We start from the raw sequence: 20,049 nt of genomic DNA on the forward strand, positions 1-20,049 counted from the left end.
TTTCGTTCTTAATTTACACAAGTAAAAGCCTAGAATAAGTCATATCAGAAAACAGAATACATCAACCTCCCTCTGCAGATAAACATATTTTTTGGGAGAAAATTTGATTTTTTTTCCCAATTTCTCATGTCAGTATTTTCTAAACCCAAAAAACTGTAATGGAAGTGGGTAACAAAATTTCTTGTCCTCTAGTAGCATTGAAAGGATACAGTCAAATTCTGGGCCTATTATGCTGGACAGAAAGTCGAAGTTTCGTGATCCCCACCATAAGTTTTTCACAATCTGCAACAGATTTATAATAGATGACGAGAGGGATAGAAACAATGAAATAGTATTTCCATTAGACAACCTGTTCTGAAAGATTTTTAGATATCAGTCTTAAGTTTTATTTACTCTGGTCTCAGCATTTAGATCTTTCTTCAACTCCTATTGATTTCTTCTGGCTTTTGTGTATCTAGATCTATCTACTCTGAACAAAATGAAAAAGCAGGAGAAAAACATAGTTGGACAAAATGAAAGGAGAGAAGAAAAAATAGTTGGAAAAAAGTTCTTGGTGAATACAGAAAAAAAAAAAATCTCAAAACACTTTTAGATCTTAGGACTGCTTAACCACTTTCACTTTCTACAGGTATTACCAGTCTGGAACCTCAAGAATTGGTCTAATTTTCCATGAGAGAGAGAGAAATATGAATATACATTTCCTATCATCTCATCTATTTTATGGGACTGCAAGCAAATTTCTAGGAACAATGTTCCAGTTAAAAATGTTTTACTATATAATAAGACATATAATTTTGGGTTGTGACTTTTGGGGAAAGCATTAAGAGACATATATGTCTGTAAAGTGAGAGGGCACATTTGTACCCCCTAGCTGTGAAATAGAATTGTTTGACACCTGCTCAAAGGCAACAAACCAGAAAGATATTACCTTGCTTTGGAGTAAAAAGCAAAGCTAAGTGGGATTAGTCTGCTAGTTCACATAGTGGTCTTCGCACTCCTGTGCTGGCACTTTTATCATGCTGCTTTTAAGAAGTGAACAGGAAAACAACTGTCTCATGAGATATAGAGATACAAACCCTTGCTTGCCTGAAGTCATGTAATAATCATACTACCTCTCTGTAATGCCAAGTATCTGTCAGACTCTATAAAATATTGCAGCCATTCCATCCAATTTCCAGTCCAAATGTTTGCTGATGATTCATTCCCAAAGTTAACAGAGAGAGAAGAAACAGCAGTTCCTGTGGACTAGATGTCTACCCTCCCTGTCTAATAGGAGGGGGGAGCACATTTTCAGTAGAAGGTTGTTTTCTCCCAAACTGAAACCTGTCACAGACACATATCAGATTCAATGAGATGCATCCATATGTAGAAGAAAGGAGATGCAGGCACAGCTTTACCCATTTTGCCTAATTTGGTGATGACATTTGTTAGTTTCAGTTAATGCACAAGGACCATCAAGCAGAAAGAAAAATAAATGTTGTTCTGATCAGTTATGCTGCACACTGACAACATGGAGGACAAAACAACTTCTTTCCACAGAAGTAATCTTTGTCATTAGATAGTTGGATATTTGATAAAAGAAGGAGGATGCTTGTATGTTGATCTATTTCCACATAGCACCTAGTCATGAAACACTGTAAATTCTTGCAGGAATTTCATTTTGAATCAGAAGACATACCTGAGAGTTTTCAAACCTCATTAGGTTTATATATAGCTTTTCTACTACATCTGTTTGAAGAAAAGATGGAGAAAGTTGAACCATGAAAAGTGGTAGAAGATGGAAAACAGAATAACAAAAAATGGACCTCATCAAGGCGTCTGAGACCACTACATCCTGATCTTTTCTTACCTAAGCATCTCCTAAAATGGCTCAAATAACCATTTCAGGAAAGTGAGATCCAGCCCTGTGTTAACAAATGTTTGTGTTTCAAATTGCCCTCATTACTAGTCCTTCCTTTCCCCACCCCCCATTCCATTTTTCATGTCACTTCACCACATCATCACCACAGATGTGGTGGAGTAACTTGTGCTACAGGAGTGCTGCAGTGAATAAGGAGGAGCTCTTCAGAAAGGAGGAAAAGATGCATTTCAAGCAATGAAGGTGGTTGAATTCAAGGAATTTTGTCTGGGAACTTAGGAGACACAAAACACAAGGTTATAGGCAAGGACTAGAGGACAGACTAACACAGGTGACATCAACAGTGACTTGATGAAAGACAACAACGAAGCTGCAGAAAGGAAAACTGATTAAACATAAGGACATTTTTTTTCACCATAAGGGTGATAAAATATTACAACAGCTTCCCTGAGAGGATGTGGCATCTTCTTCCCTAGAAACATTGAGAATTAAACTGATCAAGGCCCTTAACAGCCTGCTCCTAGGTAGCATCTCTTTGAGAGGGAGATGGACCACATGATATCCAGCAGTAGCTTCCCATCTAAATTATTATTTTACTTTATGAATTAATGCAGATGTATGCAGGGGGTCAGTGGGAAACAAAATAGTTAAATACTTGTCACAGATGCAGAGCAAGTTGTTCCTTTGGGGTCTTTCTTATTTGTTACTCTGTATCATGATGTGTTGCTTCTGACGTATTCACCTCTCTCAGCAAGAAATCTGCAATTTGCTTAATCTTACTCCAAGTGCCTGATTACAAGCCTTAATCACTCAGCAGGCCTGACCATAATTAGTATCTGAGGATCTTTCCTTTGAGAATTGTGAGAAATGGCAGATTCAGCGATCTAAAAAATATCTTTGAAATAAGATATGGTTTAAGCTTAACAGTAGGAAAAAGATAGAGCAAAAGATAGTTTTATAAAACTATAACTTTGTATAGATGAGATTCAATTAATGAGATGCGAACATCCACATTTTTTATGTCTGAGATAATGTATCCAGGAACTTTTTGTTATTAGGACACAGTTTCAAATAAAAGGAGAAATCTAGGATTAGTGATACTTATTTTAATCCAAAACTGCCTGTAAATCTCCATTGATTATGTGGAAAGAAATGTAGCCCAGGGCAACTATTTTACCTACAGGTACTGACACTGTAAATATCTACATTACATTAAATAATTCCCAAGTTTCAGTTCTTGCTTATTTGTGACTCTGGGTTCCAGTCTACATCCACAAACTTGCACTTTAACCTTTTTTCCCTGAAGGCTTCTCCTTTTATTTTATTCAGAGTTTTCTCTTCTCTGCTCTGTTTCCTGATCCTGGCTAAACCAAGTGAGTCAGCCCGCAAGAATGTCACAAGTTCATGTATAGACTGATGGAGCTGCAATATTCTGAAGTGTTTCTAAGAAATGAGTATCAGGATTGGAATGTTTAGAGAGCCAATTTCCTGACAAACATGCTCTGTAGATGCATGAAGTAAATACCACAACAATCCTGTTAAGCCACAACATTCATAAAATATTTACATGCAGCTTTGAATTTGTCACAATATTTTAAATATTTAAAGTGGTAGCACTGGTAACTTGGAATCATTGCAGTACTTCGCACCCAGACTTCTCATTTCAAACTTTCTGCAGACACTGCCAGATGTTTTCAGCAACTTTTGATAAGTTTCTGCACAATTTTTGCATCTAGTAAGAGTGCATTTTCTTCCATTAAACAGAAGTTAAAATTAAGACTTCTGAAAGCAAGATCCGTAAGAACGAATCCTCCACAAGACGCTGTAAAAGAGTGTTTATTCAGCTCATTTTACATGAAACATCTAGTGGTGTTGCAATTCAATTTTTACCAAATTTTATGCATGCTCCCCCCAGAAAGCAAATGAAGAGAGCATGCCAAAAAGGTTCAGGCGAGCTTGAGAAAGAGCAAATGGACATATCTGTTTATGACTTCGAAACATGATCATTTTCTGGAACGTTGGACAATGCAGTAAATAGAGATCATGTAGCACGGGTAGGGGTGGGAAAAAGAGCACAACTGAGAAGCAACATTACAATCTAACCCTATTTTGCTCTTAATTCTGATTTTATGAGATCTAGCTTTGATATTCTGTTCATTTCTTGACGTTTTCTAACATTCATTATTTTGTGGGGGCCAGGGGAGGGGACAGTTAATCCATTTAATTTGTTGCTTAAGTACAAAAAACAAGATCATAGATGCAGAGGGGTGCAATTCTGTTGTCTTCACTAAGTATTCAAAGACATGTATGTGCAGAGGGAAAAGAAATTATGTGGAAGTCCCCCAAAAATGTTATATTTCTGTCAGTGTATGATGTGAAAATCCCACGTAAAATAAGCCATGACTGCTTCAGTTTTCTGCAGTTTTTCTCACCAAATATTCTATTTCTAATAGAGGATCTGTATAACACAATGATACACACATGTCCTGTTGGGTGAAGGCTCAAATCACAACTGTAGAGAACAGCTGTGTTCTCTGTGGTTTTTACTCAAAGATCTTTAGAGAAAACAAACCATGAAAACACAGCAAGTCCCTTTCTCTTTGTGCATCATCTCTACCGTATTTCTGCAAACACATCATTCACTATCATCTTTTGTCTTTTTCTGGTTTTTCACCCCTGGAAGATCTAACCAAAGTTCATTTCCAGGGGTTTGGCAACCTACCCAGAAACCTGTTTATTACCTTTAAAGCCTTTGATCAGACCCAGCAGTTTATATTGCCTCCTTTTAACACAAGTACTTGGAGTGATGACAGCTCCAAGTCAGAGCCAAGATCCATAAATCACTGAAGGATTTTGTTTAAATAAAACCATTTATTTTTCTTGGCCTGTTACTTGTTGCTTATATTCAGCAAGAGTCAGAATATTGAGGGTAACACCCAACAAAATAATTAATCTTAATGCACGTAAGTCTGATATAAACCCTCTTATTTTCCATAAGACAAAAAGCTTGTACAATAAAAAAATAATTTGCAAAACCTTTACTCATTATATTGGCATTGTATATTGGGAGAAAGAAAGCATAACATGGTGCAGCATTTTCAGTGGAGACCTTACTATAAATTGAGTCTGAAGAGGAACGCATAACCTTTATTCCCTTTGCTCTCTGGTCTTCATTTACAAGTGATGCATCTGTTGTACAGTTGGAAAGTTGATTAATGCACTTACATAATATGTCTTGTGTACTTCAGAGAAATGGGGTTTCACTGGAAAAAAAGAACTCTTTAGGGGCAAATCATGTCCCTTGTGACAAAATCTTTGAGAAAGGAAAAGATGGCAGCTGATGATTACAGTCTGCTCTTCCACTGGGTGTTATTAGTACTGTTCCAATGTCAAGTGCAGAACTGCACTCAACAGCTCTCACTTCAAATGCAGAGATATCTACAGAGGTTTGAGCTTTGCACTAGCTTTTTTAACCAATGGAAAAAAGGAAGAAAGAAAACTTCACTCTGCTGTTGCAAGACTCCTTTTTATTCACTCAGACTACGCTTTCAGCAGCGTACACAAGCACTCAGCTTATTTTTCCCACCAGGTAAGAAAATAAGGGCACTTTCAGGAAGAATAGAAATCCCCCTTTTATGATACTTTTGAAGCCTTCTACTTGTGGCTAACAGAAAGCACATGCAGTAAAAAAGACTCCTAAATGGAATTTTAGCTGCTGTATTGTTTTTCTCATCAAACCAAATTGCAATGACTTTGAGTAGTACAATTCATGCAGCATTCAAAGGCACTCAGGGACAAACACACAACTCTTAAAAATCTGTGGAAACCTACATCGAAAGTAGCCTAAAATATTGCAGAGCCAAATTCCATCATAATAAATGTGAACTGTTCTGTTTCACTTTGCTTTGGCATCATCAGTCAGTTCTGAACCGCAGTTTCCTCTCTTTGTCTCTCATTCCCATGAAACAACACAACAAGGTTAAAAGGATGGTATCAAGTGCGCAGTATCCATCCATTCAATATTTAACTTTCTTATAATTAAAATGAAGACAAAATTATCCAGAACCTGTGTCAAATCAGATGTCTTATTAGTCAAAAAACCCCACCCAAAACAAGTATTTCCACATGTGAACAAGCCTGTCTTCAGAAAAAGAGAAAGAAACTATATGTGAAAACCATCCATAAAATAGGTTGGTTAGGTTCTCACAAAAATTTACACAAAGGAATTGGTAAACTGGTGCTCAATCTTGGTGCAGTAGGGTAACAGCAGCAACCAGCAGCAGTGCATCAGCTGGTCCTTGCAGGAAAAATAAGTCCTTGTGGGCTTATGTGTAGCATGCTGCAGAATTGACAAGGCTACAAGGTCGCTTGTTTAGTTTTCCAATCCAACACAGGTCATTGCTGGAGGCATGGTATAATACCAGACCAGCTGTTTTAGAGTAGTGATTTGTAATGAAAAAATTTTTGCTCTTGCTGGAGTCAGATTTTAGAGCAGACAGTCTACCTAGTATAAGCACCTCATAAAAAATCATGGCCCTCTTTTCTGTCATGGCAAATGACAGGTGAATCTTCTCTTTTATGTCTTTTCTCTTGCTCATATTCCCTGTGACTTTGATATAAGACTGTTGTTTTGTTGTGGTGCTCTTTTTAACCTATGCTTCAGTTTGCAATGCAGATGGCACACTGATTTAGTGCCAAGATTTTTTATATGTGTATTTCTATTTATGTCTATATACACACTGTAATTGACATCACAAATGAATTAGAAAAAGGAGGGATATGTTATATCTTTCAAAATGCAAAGTAGATTTTTCTACCTTGAAGTGGGGAATCTAAATCATATAGTCATTCTGATACAGAGATTAATTCTAATTAAGATCAAGAGTAGAGTGAAAAAAAGTGTCGATAAATTACTCTGCTTCTTGTAGTGGCTTGGTTTAGCTTGGAAAATACTGCTTTGTTTGCACCAGAGCTTCATTATGTAATGTAAGATAGGAAAGAAAACAGTCATGGCAAAACAATTATCATGACTAAAGGATGACTCAAAAATCTCGTCCTTCCAAGAAGAATGATTTCAGGAAAAAATCAGAATTTTAATTCTTACAAAAGGCCTGTGAATATGGCTGGCTGTGAAATGTCTATTCACCTTCAAGCACTGAAGCAGGAATTGTTGTACTCAAACACCTCAGTCTCTCATAATGTGGACAGTGAGAAAATCTAAATCACCTCTGTGTTATTTTTCAAAATTCTTCATTACTTTTTAACCAAAAAGTGACAGCATGTTTGATACAGTTAATTCTTGAATTGTGATATCTCAGCTGTCCTTGAGTGACATGCAAATAAGAGCACTATTACCCATAGACAGCATACATCCACAAGTTACCACTCTGCAAGCAAAAATGCACAGGATGATGAAAAAAAACAAGTTGTGGTTGTACAAAACACTTCTTTAGCTACTTCTTTCAAAGGAAATTTATCACAATCCTGTTAATTTTTGAAAAACAAAAAATTGTTACAAACACCCGCTATAGTCTCTAATTCAATCCTCAGGTAAACTAATTAAATACTCAAACCTTCAAATTTCCTCCTGCTAATGGACTCCTGGGCTTCTCAGCAAAGTCTGAAATATCTTTAGTTAACACATAAAGCTGTCCTTTTTCTGGCTACAGTATGAAAATTAAGATATTAAGTGACTCAGAATATCATATTCCACTGCTCATTTTTGTAACTTTTTAATACTATATGAGGTATAGTGCAACCCTTATCTCACCACAGCTTCAGCAGAACCAAAACTGCCTGTCCTTTCACACCTCTGTGCTCTGAGTTTGGAAGTTTATTCAACATGAAGTCATTATTTCTGTCTTACAGATTTCTTCCCTCTTGTTTTGACAAAAAAATCCAATGAGAACTAGTAAAAGATACAGTGGATTCAGAGGTTTTCCATGGGCTGAATCAGTCAGCAATTAAATAAATGTCTTGCAAAGCCTGTGTCTGCCCAGGAGATGCACAAAGCCATAAATTCTCCTTTGCCTACACATGGATCAAGGTTGCTGTGCACAAGATCTGGGAATACCAGAACCTTGTTCTCAATGCAGCAAAAACTAAAAACAAAATCAAAAGTTAGGAGTATTGTAAATCCATGAGTCATTCACACACAAGTATTTATTTTTGAGCTCCTCTGTAAAAAAAAAAAAAACTCTGCCAAGTTTCTCTTGTGGAGGATGTGTGTGTAACACTTGCTATTCTATAGCAGCAGTTACTTAAAAAGATCTGTCTGCAAATAGAGTGGGACTGCAAAAGACAACTAAAAAGAAAACAAGGAAAAGAAGGACAGATTATTGCTTTAGGGCAGCATTTTCAGTAGTGGGAGAAGAGACTTAGGGAGCACAAAAAGCTCACAACCTGCATCTCCTTTAAGGCCTCTTGATTCCATTGCTATGAGTGATTCATAATCTGGCCAAGATGCTTTAATTTAGTGTTTCAGCAAATACTGAGCATTTAATGATATTTGTTGTCAGAGAACGGAGCCGTGAGACTAGTCTTTGAACAAACAAGTCGGTATTATGATTATTTCCTTGGTTTTACGTTTTGGGTGTATGTTTTCCTCATACATGCTGAAATCTCACAGCAAGTGAAATCTCTCTCATAACAAATCAAGTTTTTTTGGTAAAGAAAGTGAGGAACTCTCGTTATGTGCAGCTACCCACTCCTTACACTTGTGAAAAAGCAAAACCTCAGATTTTTGCAATTTGTCTTTATGGTGGTCTGACTGCATCTTTTCAGGGTCCCTCTTCACTTGGGACGTGCATTAAGGCCCTCCTCATCAGCATCAGCAAAAGGTTAGGGTGTTCACCTGCAGTACAAGGTGCAAGACCTCATGTCCCAAATCATGCACAGCAAGGGCCTTGACTTCAGTGTGATACTACTCGAGCCAATAATGTTATACCTTTCACTCTTCAGGCATGGATGGCATGTGGTTTCTCTTTTCTGTTCAAACCAGATATGTTTTAGAATAAAAGTTTTAAGTTTAAAGAATAAAAAAATCTCCATACTAAAGACACTTAATCTGAACATTCCTGACAGACTCTCATGCCAGGCAAAACATCAAAAGAATTTATTTTAAATAGCTTGTAATCAGTCCTTTTTATGATATGAGTTAGCTTTATAAACATCTTTCTAGGCTTTCAGTGGATTAATAATTTTGATGATTGATTTTAGTACTGATCCATTTTGGTCTCCTTCATAGAGAGTGTCTGGTTGTGAAAAGAGAAGACTTGATGAACAGACTTCAAATACTTTAAAAGCTCTTACAAGAAGCTGGTAATAATCTATTCTTCATGGATAAACAAGAGGTAGTGGACTTAAAAGGCACTGAGGAAAGTCCAGGTTAGTCATTATCAAAGACTTTCTAAATGGTAGGAGGAAATGAGTCCTTGAAACACTGAGTGGGGGAAGTGTGGTAACTTTGTCATTGTAGGCCACTAAAACTGGGCTCAGAAAGCATCAAGAGAAAAGCAAGTATAGCTGATGCTACCTTGGAGTAGAAGGATGAAATAGACATTTTTACTTCTATGAAATTTTTAACATGCAACCAAAATCCAAAAATGTATATAAAAATGGTTATTTCACAAAGAGTTTTTCTTAGATTAATGTTAGAATCACCTTTTACATGTGGAAGGTTTTGAATATTGAGATTTCAGTGTTGTACTCTGCTCTTTCTAGAAATAAAATTTGGCTTCCTATGAAGCACTTTGCCACACTGTTGGTATTAAATGTGATTAAATCACATATATGATTTCGTGATTGTGATTTAGTTCCATGGTTTCTTTTCTTCTGAAGTTTGGACTTCATATACACGGTGTGTCTTCTGTATTTTTGTTCCCTGTGTATCAGGAACCTCCATTTCAGCTCTTGAGGTCTATGAGATTTAGTCATGTATTTAAAGTCAAAAAAAATTCTTTAGAATTTCAGCCTTGCTTAATACAGTATCATAAAGGCTTTCTAAACAAAAATTGAAATACTTGAATTGAAAAAGAATGCCTTGTAATGTACTGTAAAATGGCAGAAATGTGGGGAAAAAATGGTTCCTGGATGAATCTTTATCCTAATTCAGTTAAGAGCCAGAAATTCAATAACATAAAATTAGCAACAATTATCAAGGTCCCACAGATTTCAGGCCATGAAGCTTAAAAAGGAACATCCTCCCTGCCTGGAGGTATCTACAGGCTAAATATAATTTAGAGCCTTTACATACCTTAACCTCAATACATGGTATATCACTGTGCAGTCCTGAGCCTTTCAGGATTTTTTGACTGGCTAAAAAGGATAAATGTGAGATTTCCCTCAGCCCTGTTGTAGCTTAACTGTGTTCAGTGGGGTTAAAGATACTCAAAACAAAGGATTTAGTTAGTATGGGTGGTAACTGCTGGAACACGTTGGAAATGTCAGCACACAGAGGGTTTTTATCCCAGGTACCATTTCAGTCACAGTGTGGTCTTCTACACTCTGAGATTATTTTGATGCTGAGCATCAGATATAGCTAGCATGGAGTGATCTGTCCACTCTCCTGATACTTTTGGAATCATAATTTTGTCAATTCCTTGTATGTTCCAGAATTAATTTGATTTCTACTTGAAGAAATTACCAGAAATCCTTACAATAAAATAGAAGAAAATTCCTTTATGTCCTTTTAAATTACAAAGGAAGCTTCACAAAAAGAAGCAGCACTTCCCATCATCTCTTATAATCAGAGTGCAACTGAACAAAAGATAGCTCAAATATTAATCCTGTTGCTAATCCCACTATTTTGCCTGCTCCTTGGCAGAGTTTGTATTTCAAAGTTTGAAGCCTTTCTAGCCTGAATGCCACTGATATCTTCCTTTTTGCATTTAATAATGAAAATATTAATTAAAAATTATTCTTAGTTTAATTACAGAATTGTATATAACTAGCTTTTGAATAGAATTAAGCCTGTCACACTTAGCCATCAACCCAAAATAAGCACTCACAAATTGTATGGAAGCTTATCAAAAATACTCTGGGCCATCACACAAATTGACATGAAATACAGATTATTCAATTGTTTTAGGTTCTGCTTTAAAACTATGGAGTAGAGTTGCAAATTTTTACATTCTTTTTATATTTGTGCATGAAGTTCTAGTAAATGGGAAAATAAGCCTGCTTCATTTGATTGCAGAAAGCTCTTTTGTGATTTGTGCTAGTAGAATGCTTTTGTATTATTGTTACAAGACTCCTTTATATCACGTGTCTGTATTTTATCAAAACTCTGAATTCTTAACTAATACTTTAAAGGTTCCATTCTTCTATTGGATTTCTATATACAGTTGCCTTTCAACATTTTTCAGCATGGAGGTTTATCCCTACACTTTCAAAGCTGTAAGGCAATTACTCTTCCTTCCCCTGCACCTAAGAAATATTCTGTAGCCTGAATTAAGCCCATAGACTGTCTGGCACTTGGAACTGGAAGGGCTTATGCTGTTGCATCCACCTGCAGCAAAGTACAAAGCTCTTTTCACAATGCACAGGAAAAAAAATGAATCAGCACTTGCTTTTCTTGGCTGCATTGTCTCTGCGACACTAACTGAAATAAACAACAGTTGACTTATTGCTGTCCCTTATGACTTGAAAGTACACAGGAAAAGAGTCTTTCATTTGAAAGTGACATTTAAACAGCCATTTCTTGAAGTAGACCCATATTTAAGGAGGCAGTGTTTTCAGCTGATGAAGTTCAACTTGTCAAGACATTTTCAATTACCTTCCTTGGCATAAAGAGGTAGCTGGTGCTGAAGTGACACCTTTATTGGTTTTAGTTAGCACCAAAGAGACCAAACCGGAAAGCACATGTCAGAGAGAACAATTTTGCTTTTTTGTTGGTTTGCCCACACAAACTATTTCTCATGGCATAACATTAGGCCATAGTTCAGGAAACTAGTTGTGGACAAGGGGCATGTCAGAACCATGCTGGATTGCCACTGACGTAGACAGAACTCAAGGCACAGTTAAAACTGAACACATAAGAGCTGCTGCTTCACCTAGGGCCGGTGGAGTGGGCAAGAAGGGCTGGAGTACACAGTACAGTAGCTCATGTGATCTGATCAGGTTAATTTGAAAGGCTGTGAAACATTGCTCGCCGTCCTCCTTCCCTTGCTCATTTATTCACGCACAGTTAGGAAAGTTACAGTGTGTCTTTAATCAAAGAACTCATTATTAACTGATTTTATGTACTGATACAGAATCTTTTCAGCCAGAATTTTCCTTTCCCTAAGAAGGATATAGAATCAGTCGCATTGAGTAATGAACCACTATTTGAAAATATTTTGCCAATTCCCTCTGAGCCACTGAAGCAAAAGTAGTTGCTCATATTTTTGTTTTGTAACACTTCCAGATTTGCCACATGTCTATTCCTTTTCAAGATGAAGAAAACCATCTCTTTCAGAGTTATTCACTAAATTGAAAAGAAGAATGAGCAGAATAGCAAAAGCCTGTCAGACATTGTGCTTAACTGAATGTCTTGAAGAATATAGTTTAATTCCCTCATGATTAGTCTCAGGGTCATTAAGAATGTCTTCCACATCCAGGTCGATGTCCTCTGTGTAATAAAGAGTCTTTATGTCTTCTCATTTCTGTTGAAAATGAGGCTTTCCTATAAAAAGTTACAGTTTTGAGGCTTTTACACAACCTGAATAATAAGGTTTTTCAGTGAAAGAAAATCGCAAATTTTGTTATGAAAACATTTCCTTCAAATACTCCTAACGTCTTTTTCCTTAACTTCTACAATAAAATTTACGAAGTGATGTCTTTACCAACTACAGCATATAATCCCAGTTTATGAATGTATAAACTGCAGGGAATAAAAATTAACAATGTTTGTTCACAGAAATAATAAGTCTTAGCCCACATAGAATAATGTTTTCCTATTTATTTGAATAATCTGAAGCTGCATACACAGCAGTGATGGTTATCTAGTTATTACAGTTTTGAAATGACACATGAATTCACTGCATTTTCATTTTTGTAAATATCTCCTAAAGAGAGTTTCAGAACATGGTATGACTGATTTATCTACACAATAGTGGGTGTTGCAAAGTTATTTCCAGTTATAAGCTGTATCTGATAGACTGGAAAATATTTAACCAGTCTCTACACTGCAGAGTGCATTTAAGATTATGTGATCTTAATGTTTTGATACAGTACAGGTGTTCTTGTATTGCTGCGTAACAATCACAGTTGTATTACATTTACCTGCCTGCTCAAGACCAGCAATGGACAATTCTGTTAAGTAGGAGTCCTCTGTGGAATTATGAGCCAGAAAAGCACTAGGTAAATCTTTCAAAAGAGAAAGAAGTGAAATTCTTTATATCTATGGATATCTTGTACACTTTTTCTGAAACTTTTAGGAAAATTTTAGTGCTGTAAATTTTTTCAATGCTGGAGATAAAGGGCATAAAAGTAGTTACAGGTGAAATTGCTATTTCTAGTAATTGAATCTGAAGACTTAAGTTTATTTCTCCAAAAGCCCACTACAATATTTAGCCAGCAGTTCAAAATGGAGTGCCTCAATTTGCATGAGAAACCTCTGGAAAATATAGGATAGGGACTTATGTTACATAACAAGACTTCTAAAAAGGCAAGGTTTGGCTCATGAATTTGACTAGCTCATATTAAGGAAATAGATGCAAAAGAGACATTTTCAGCACGGAAATTTATGTTGGATATATCCAACGAGAGCAAACATCCTGTCCTGTTTCTGCACATTGGACATAAACAACTATTTACCATTGCTTCAGGTATCAAAGAGAAACACTGAACACACAAAGCGGTCACTCAGGAATTTTCAGCATTAACAAGCTTCTTATTTATATACAGATAAAAGGTACCTGCAGCTGTATTTCATTGGAATAAAAAATGACCTTCAGTGACCAATCAGGCTAATGAAAGAAAAGCTTTTCCCAAAGGGCGCAGCACTACCCACATTTCCCGCCAGAGGCAGTCAGCCTGGATTTAGGTAATAACAATGTGTTCGGCCTTCCTCAGACTTTCTGTGTTAATTACAGCGCATTGTGTATGCTGCATCTGTGCTTGTGTACAATAGGATGCAAATGAAAAGAAATTACAAGACTATTTTTGAAAGGTAAACAAAACAGTTTGGTCATGCAGAACTCACCAAATTGAGTATAGCACCAAGCCCACCTGATTACGCAAATTCTGGGAAAATCCTGGTGATGGAGGTTAAACAGGAACCCTTCTGGATGAAAGTAAGACAGGGTCCTTTTTGAAGGCAATTTTGCTGACCTTTCTGTATTAATAACAGGGCATTGTTCTCCAATCTATTTTGCTTGGAACTAAATGTGTAGACACCCTTTGCCATGGATGGCACACCACAATAAATAGATACAATCAATGGAGCTCACTAATGCATTTTCTATCCACCCATCTGATTAAAACATAAGGTGGTGTCATTTTCTTCCATTTGGATCTGTGAGATGTAGAATGCTGATATTTATTATTTCAATATCAAGACTTGTGTCAGGCCTATCCAATTTTTGGGGATAATAAAACTTCAATTTGACTGTAAAGCCGGGTCATATCGTCTGTTTCTCAAAAACATCTCAAAGAAAACAGTTATGTAGTGCTTGGGGTTTTTATTTATTGTGATGGTTGCTAAAAGCTGCTTGATATCAGAGTAGTCCTGGTGAGATAGATTGTTCAGGAGATGCAATCAGAGATACCTGATTAATACACCTATCCAAAGTACTTATATAACTCCTGTTCTCTAAGTACTGAATACCACATCTTCTTTTTTAACCTCAGAAGATCTCTGACAAGTAGAGACCAACTCTTCATCTATCTTTTCATAAAATTCAGATGCAGGTAAGCTAAACGTGGGTTATCCAAGAAGTGGCCAACAAAGCAAGAGACTGGAACACAAGTCTCCTTAAATTCACCTCTTTTATGGACTCTTTTTTTCTCTCCTTTCCCTAACTGTGAAGTTTATCTACGCAATATTATCCTGTGCTACATATTTCTCCATCTGCTCTAAGAGCTGGCACAGACGTAAGAAACTCAGGATATTCTGGAAATCTGGAGATGAAGGGAAACAAGAAACATAATCAACAGACCTGCCAGGAACAATAGAGAGGGCAGAAGAAACTCATAGAGTGCAGTTTCTTATATTTCCTTAGCTGATTTCATACTGTGCATTATGGTGAAAAGGGGTAAAAACAAGCATTCCAAACTGTTGTCAAAGAACACAGGGATATTTTGTGAGAAACAGTAGCAGCAAAGAGCCTCTTTTCCACTGAAATGTATTGAAAATGTGCAGTGTGTCAGACTATTTGCTCTCCTAGTCTAAATTGCTCAATATCTTTCTCTTTTTTTTGTCTCATTTCACAAAAGAAATCAAACAATGAAGTTGGCTTAGCTTTTCCTATTGCTCCATTTTCTGTTCTTCTGTCAAGAATCACTGCCTTTCTACTCCCAAGGCCCCCCTGATGGATAGTTCAAGAAAAGGTCCGGACGCAGACTAAACAGAGTTGCTTCGATAATTGATGACATAGAAGCCAGAAAGCTCCAAAACAACTTGCTGCTAGCAAAAATACAGAAAGGTTTTACTGGCTTCATTAATACAGATTAGCTTTTTTTATTTTAAACCCACAAAAAGCCTGTGAACAGAAATCCAGCCCCCCAGGGCAGGGTGTTAGATAAAAGACAGTCCTGGGGACTCTCTGTTTCCTTCCATACACAGGTCAGAGCCCTGTGACTCACTGGAAATTTAAATCTCACACAGGCAACGCCATCATGGATCTTATAGTTACCACAATGGTGTTAAAGACATCTGCTCCAAGAATGATCCTCTGCCCCAGATCCAGGCAGTGACATGACTTCAGGTCTCCCTCAGCTGGAACTGTCCAGAGTGACCTTCCATATAATCTACCCACATCTTTTTACCTTTTAAATTTTTTTTGAGTTCAAAGTGCCTGCAGTAGTGCCATTAATCATTATACCTATTCATCTTCAAATTAGTTTTCAGTTATTGCAGAGAATTGATATATATTAATCTAACTGAAAAGCCTTGGGTCAAACATCGTGGCTTCAATTGTTTCCTGATAATTTCTGCTTACAGTGCATTGTGCCTATTTCAGCCACTGTCAGTGCACACCTCCAGCCTGAGCACCAGGAGAGAAGCACTCCTCTGCAAGGTCCTGTTAAAGGGGCCTCATCTGCCCAGTTCTTCCAAAAATCTCTTCTGCACTGCTGCACAAGATCTGGTGAACCATAATATTGCAGTAAAAACTCAATACCTCACATCCCAAATGTATGGCTCTGGTAGGTAAGAGGTGTCTTTCCAAGGTAAAAGAAGAGGAAGTCTCCTTTAATTGAGCACTGAGAAAACTGGAATATCACACACCAGCATTTTTAGCACTTTTACCCACTTCATCCTTCCACATGCAGCCAGTACATACACAGAGAGACCATCAACATGGCTTCTTAATTCTCTGTATGCAATAAATTTGCCCCTCACTGCTTCTTCTACCTAGAGAACTACTGAACTAGTCAGTCTCACTTCATTAGAATGGCACTAACAAGTCAGACATAGTTTCATAAAACAAAGTCTAGTACAACTAATTATTTATTTTAGTTGAGTTTAGTTTGTTCTGTGAGGAGAACTGGGCACAGTTCTGCATTGAATTGTGGCTATAGAATTTTTAGGTTTTCATAGGAAAAGCGCCTATGCTTTTCCTGGGTATTTTGCTCCTGGTATAGTGGACTGCATCATATATTTCATATTCATTTTGTAATAAAACACAGGCAAAAACTACATAGGGCCTATGAAAGAGCAGAATGTACAAGCAGAGATTACCCTTCCTTTCAATCTATATTATTTACCCATTTGAAATACATAATCTGGAACCCACATGCCACTGAGAGTAACCAAACCCAATAAGATCATTTGACTGGCTCACCCTTGGAATTTAATTTCTTTTGGTAAAGTCTTTGCTTTTTTTTAAAATTTAAAACAACTTCATTTTCCTTATTTACATTATTAAAGTCTTCTGACAGTAACAGTGCATTTAAATTTTTAGATCTAATTTTTAGATCCTTATTCTGTTTCTAATTAAGCCTCAATTATAAGGCTTGACACCCTGACCATGTTTAAGTCCCTTCCCAAATGCGTAACTTTGGATTTACAGTCACCTTTAGTAATAGGTAATTAGTTTAAGATCAATATTAAAGTTGCAGGAAACACATTGAAAAAAATTGAATTCTATAACTCCCACACAACCAGGATAGCTATTCTGGGCTGAAGTGGGCACATTGGAATACTCACTGTGGCTGTATTGCACTAGTCAGAGACGTCCTTTGACATTCATTTGTTCCAAATACTTTCCTCGTGGCTATTCTGGGGTTTTCTAACAGACATATTCACCCTCCTGATTTATGATATGGAAAATTGGACTGCACTTCCCAAGGCATTTAACAGCACAAATATAGTCTAAAATCTGACTGTGGACAATCAAGGTGCAGGCTCTGCTACAAAGCCTTTGCTGTACCATAAAACTCACAACATGTGCCAAAGCAGCTAATACTGACAGACCCTTTCCACGGTCCTAAGTGCTTCTGAGAGAGTATCTCAGGGGAATGCATTGCCATCTAAGTAGGCCAGTGTAAAAGCAGACGATGTGCCCTGAAGAAAGTCAGGATACTGTCTGTAAGGCTTAGCTGAACCCAGACCCATAATTTAGTCATCTCTGGTGGTATTCATTCCATTCTCCTTCTCTTTTTACCCTCTGCAGTCCTTATACCTCAGACTATGAGCAGTGCAATACTGGATATATTTTGATTTATTTTTTTTAATAGAATCCATAGTTCTTAGGCTAGGTGTATATAGCCACCTCTGAGCTTAGGACTCCAAAGCAGCAAGAGAACTGATGACCTCATTGGACTGTGTACACCATGCTCTGCACAAGCACTTATTGCACAGAAGATTTAGAGTACAAGTAAACACAATGGCCAGAAGGTAGGAAAAGTAAAAGCAGCCTGACCAGAGCCTATACCCAGATAGGAAAAGAGTTTGGGTGTACAGCTCATTAAGCCATTAAATAACAGCTGTCATTCTCATTTTAGCTCAGTAGTAAGAATTTAAACAGTCCTTAAGATTTTTTTTTTCCTGAGCTGCTAATTTTCACTGGTACCCCCCACCTCCACAAAAAGAAACCTCATAACATAATACCTGATGAGGAAAATTATTTTTGCAAAATTATCTTTGCAAAATTATCTTTCTGAAGATGTGACACAAGGAATAAACCACCAAGATTAGGTTCTGTGAGCAGTGGGGTAATGGGAAAAAGGAATGTTTGCAGGGTAATGATGTGGGCAGCCTCACACCATTACTTTCAGTGCTATTGATTCTGATGTATCCATTGTATCAACCTCACTAAAAAACAGTGAGATTGTTTTGTTTTCATTCTCTTTCTTAATGACTAAGAATATAAACTTAATTTCAATATGTATACGCTTCCTGAACCAAGTATGTGGTGTTCAGCTTGTCAGCAGCTGTGACATGCTCTTGCCCACCAAATTGCACTATCATTTCAAAAGGCTGCCTTTTCTATTCTTTCTCATCATACATGCACAACTCAAAATAGTTTGTAAGAAACATTACGTTCATTTGTGGTACTTCCCAGGAAAAGGCAGAAAATTTTAGTAGGGATTATAAATTAACACCACTGTGGTTATGAGAAACGTTTATATTCTACTAGAATCTTAAACATGTGGTTTAGATTCCACTGAAGTCAAATAGAAAACTAAGAATCAAACTGCCTCAGAGAGAAGTTTCATGTTGTCTTGGCCATTGGTTGGAAATTAAAATAGCTATTACAGTAGTTGTGCAGCTGGAAGTATTTAAAAAAACAGCAGGAAACACAAAAGATTATTCAGAAGAGGCAACTCTGGATTAACCCTTCCAGTGCATTGAAGCTCACTGTACTGCTCTTGATCTGACTCAGAAGAAGGTCAGACTTGAGGGGAAAAAAAAATTGAAACCTGTGCTTTTCATTACTAGAATATGATTTGTATAATTGCCATGTCACAGAGAACTAGACAGCAAGGATGAGCAGTAACAATAGCCACATGAAAATCTATATATCTTCCTTTTACCCTCTGTCTATATGGAAAATTATCTGCTGTCTTAAGGCATTTTACTCACATAAGTACTTGCTGAGAACATGGTACAACCTACTGCAGGCACAAAGTAGTGAAACAGTAATAACATGAAAATTACTTCAACACAGGGTCTATGAACCATGGAAGTCCCTCTTGAGCACTGAAAATAGGGGTTTAATTGTAACATAAGTGTTTCTGCTCTGCAGAGAGAGAAATTCCATCCAAAGAGAGTCACAGGTCTGCACAATTAAATGTACATCAAAATGAGTCAACGAAAAGTAAACATTTCTATTAGGCTGTGCTTCACTTTTTTCTTGTTTTTCAGTGCAATGAGGAGATACTGCTTGACAAGCTCTGGCAACTGGTTCCTAGAACAATTCTCTGTGTAAAGAACACTTATTTTTGCAAGACCTGGCAAATGGATTTAATTTGAGCAAACTTGCCACTGGACTTTGCAGTATTCTCTGCTTTATCACATATACCTTTTTAAAATATCTTTTTAGTTGTAATGTGTAATATTTACACAAGCACCCTTTAGAACCGCCTTTCTGAGTCACACCAGGAGTGGGTATCACTTTGCCATGATCTTCCTTCTATAGTGTATTGTCTTTATAAATCCACTATGCAAAGAAAGGAGCTTCTTGAGCAAACTCTGTCCTGCTGCACAGAGATTTATTCCAGTCACTTTAGAGTAAGTGAGACTGAATGGATACTGAGATTTTTGTCTCACCCTTGAGTTTATCACTAGGAAAATAGTTTAAATGGCATTTTGCAATATTTTTTTTTTCCAACATCTGGACAAAAAGGTCCAAAGTATCTTGTTTCCAAATTGTCATTAACATTACACAAGACAGAAATATTTATTTATTTTTATAGTTTTGAGTTCCCTGCTGGAACAATTTCCTCTGACACTATTTCATCATTTCCTCATTGAATTTTATGGCTTCAGTGAATAGTGCCAAAGGCTTTACCCAATGTAACCTTATAAGCATCTTTCCACTCACAAT

At 36.9% G+C, this 20,049-nt stretch overlaps 1 long non-coding RNA gene across 1 annotated transcript in view; it reads right to left on the minus strand.

Annotated features, from left to right (window-relative positions):
* Nucleotides 1-210: 210 nt before the first annotated feature.
* Nucleotides 211-20,049, minus strand: part of LOC138106535 (uncharacterized) — a 50,071-nt gene continuing 30,232 nt past the window's right edge. Inside the window, exon 3 of the long non-coding RNA XR_011149017.1 lies at nucleotides 211-282. This is a non-coding gene — a long non-coding RNA (uncharacterized lncRNA). The remainder of the gene's footprint in view (nucleotides 283-20,049) is intronic.

Source organism: Aphelocoma coerulescens, chromosome 2 (genome assembly GCF_041296385.1).
Source record: "Aphelocoma coerulescens isolate FSJ_1873_10779 chromosome 2, UR_Acoe_1.0, whole genome shotgun sequence".
Classification (NCBI taxonomy): domain Eukaryota; kingdom Metazoa; phylum Chordata; class Aves; order Passeriformes; family Corvidae; genus Aphelocoma; species Aphelocoma coerulescens.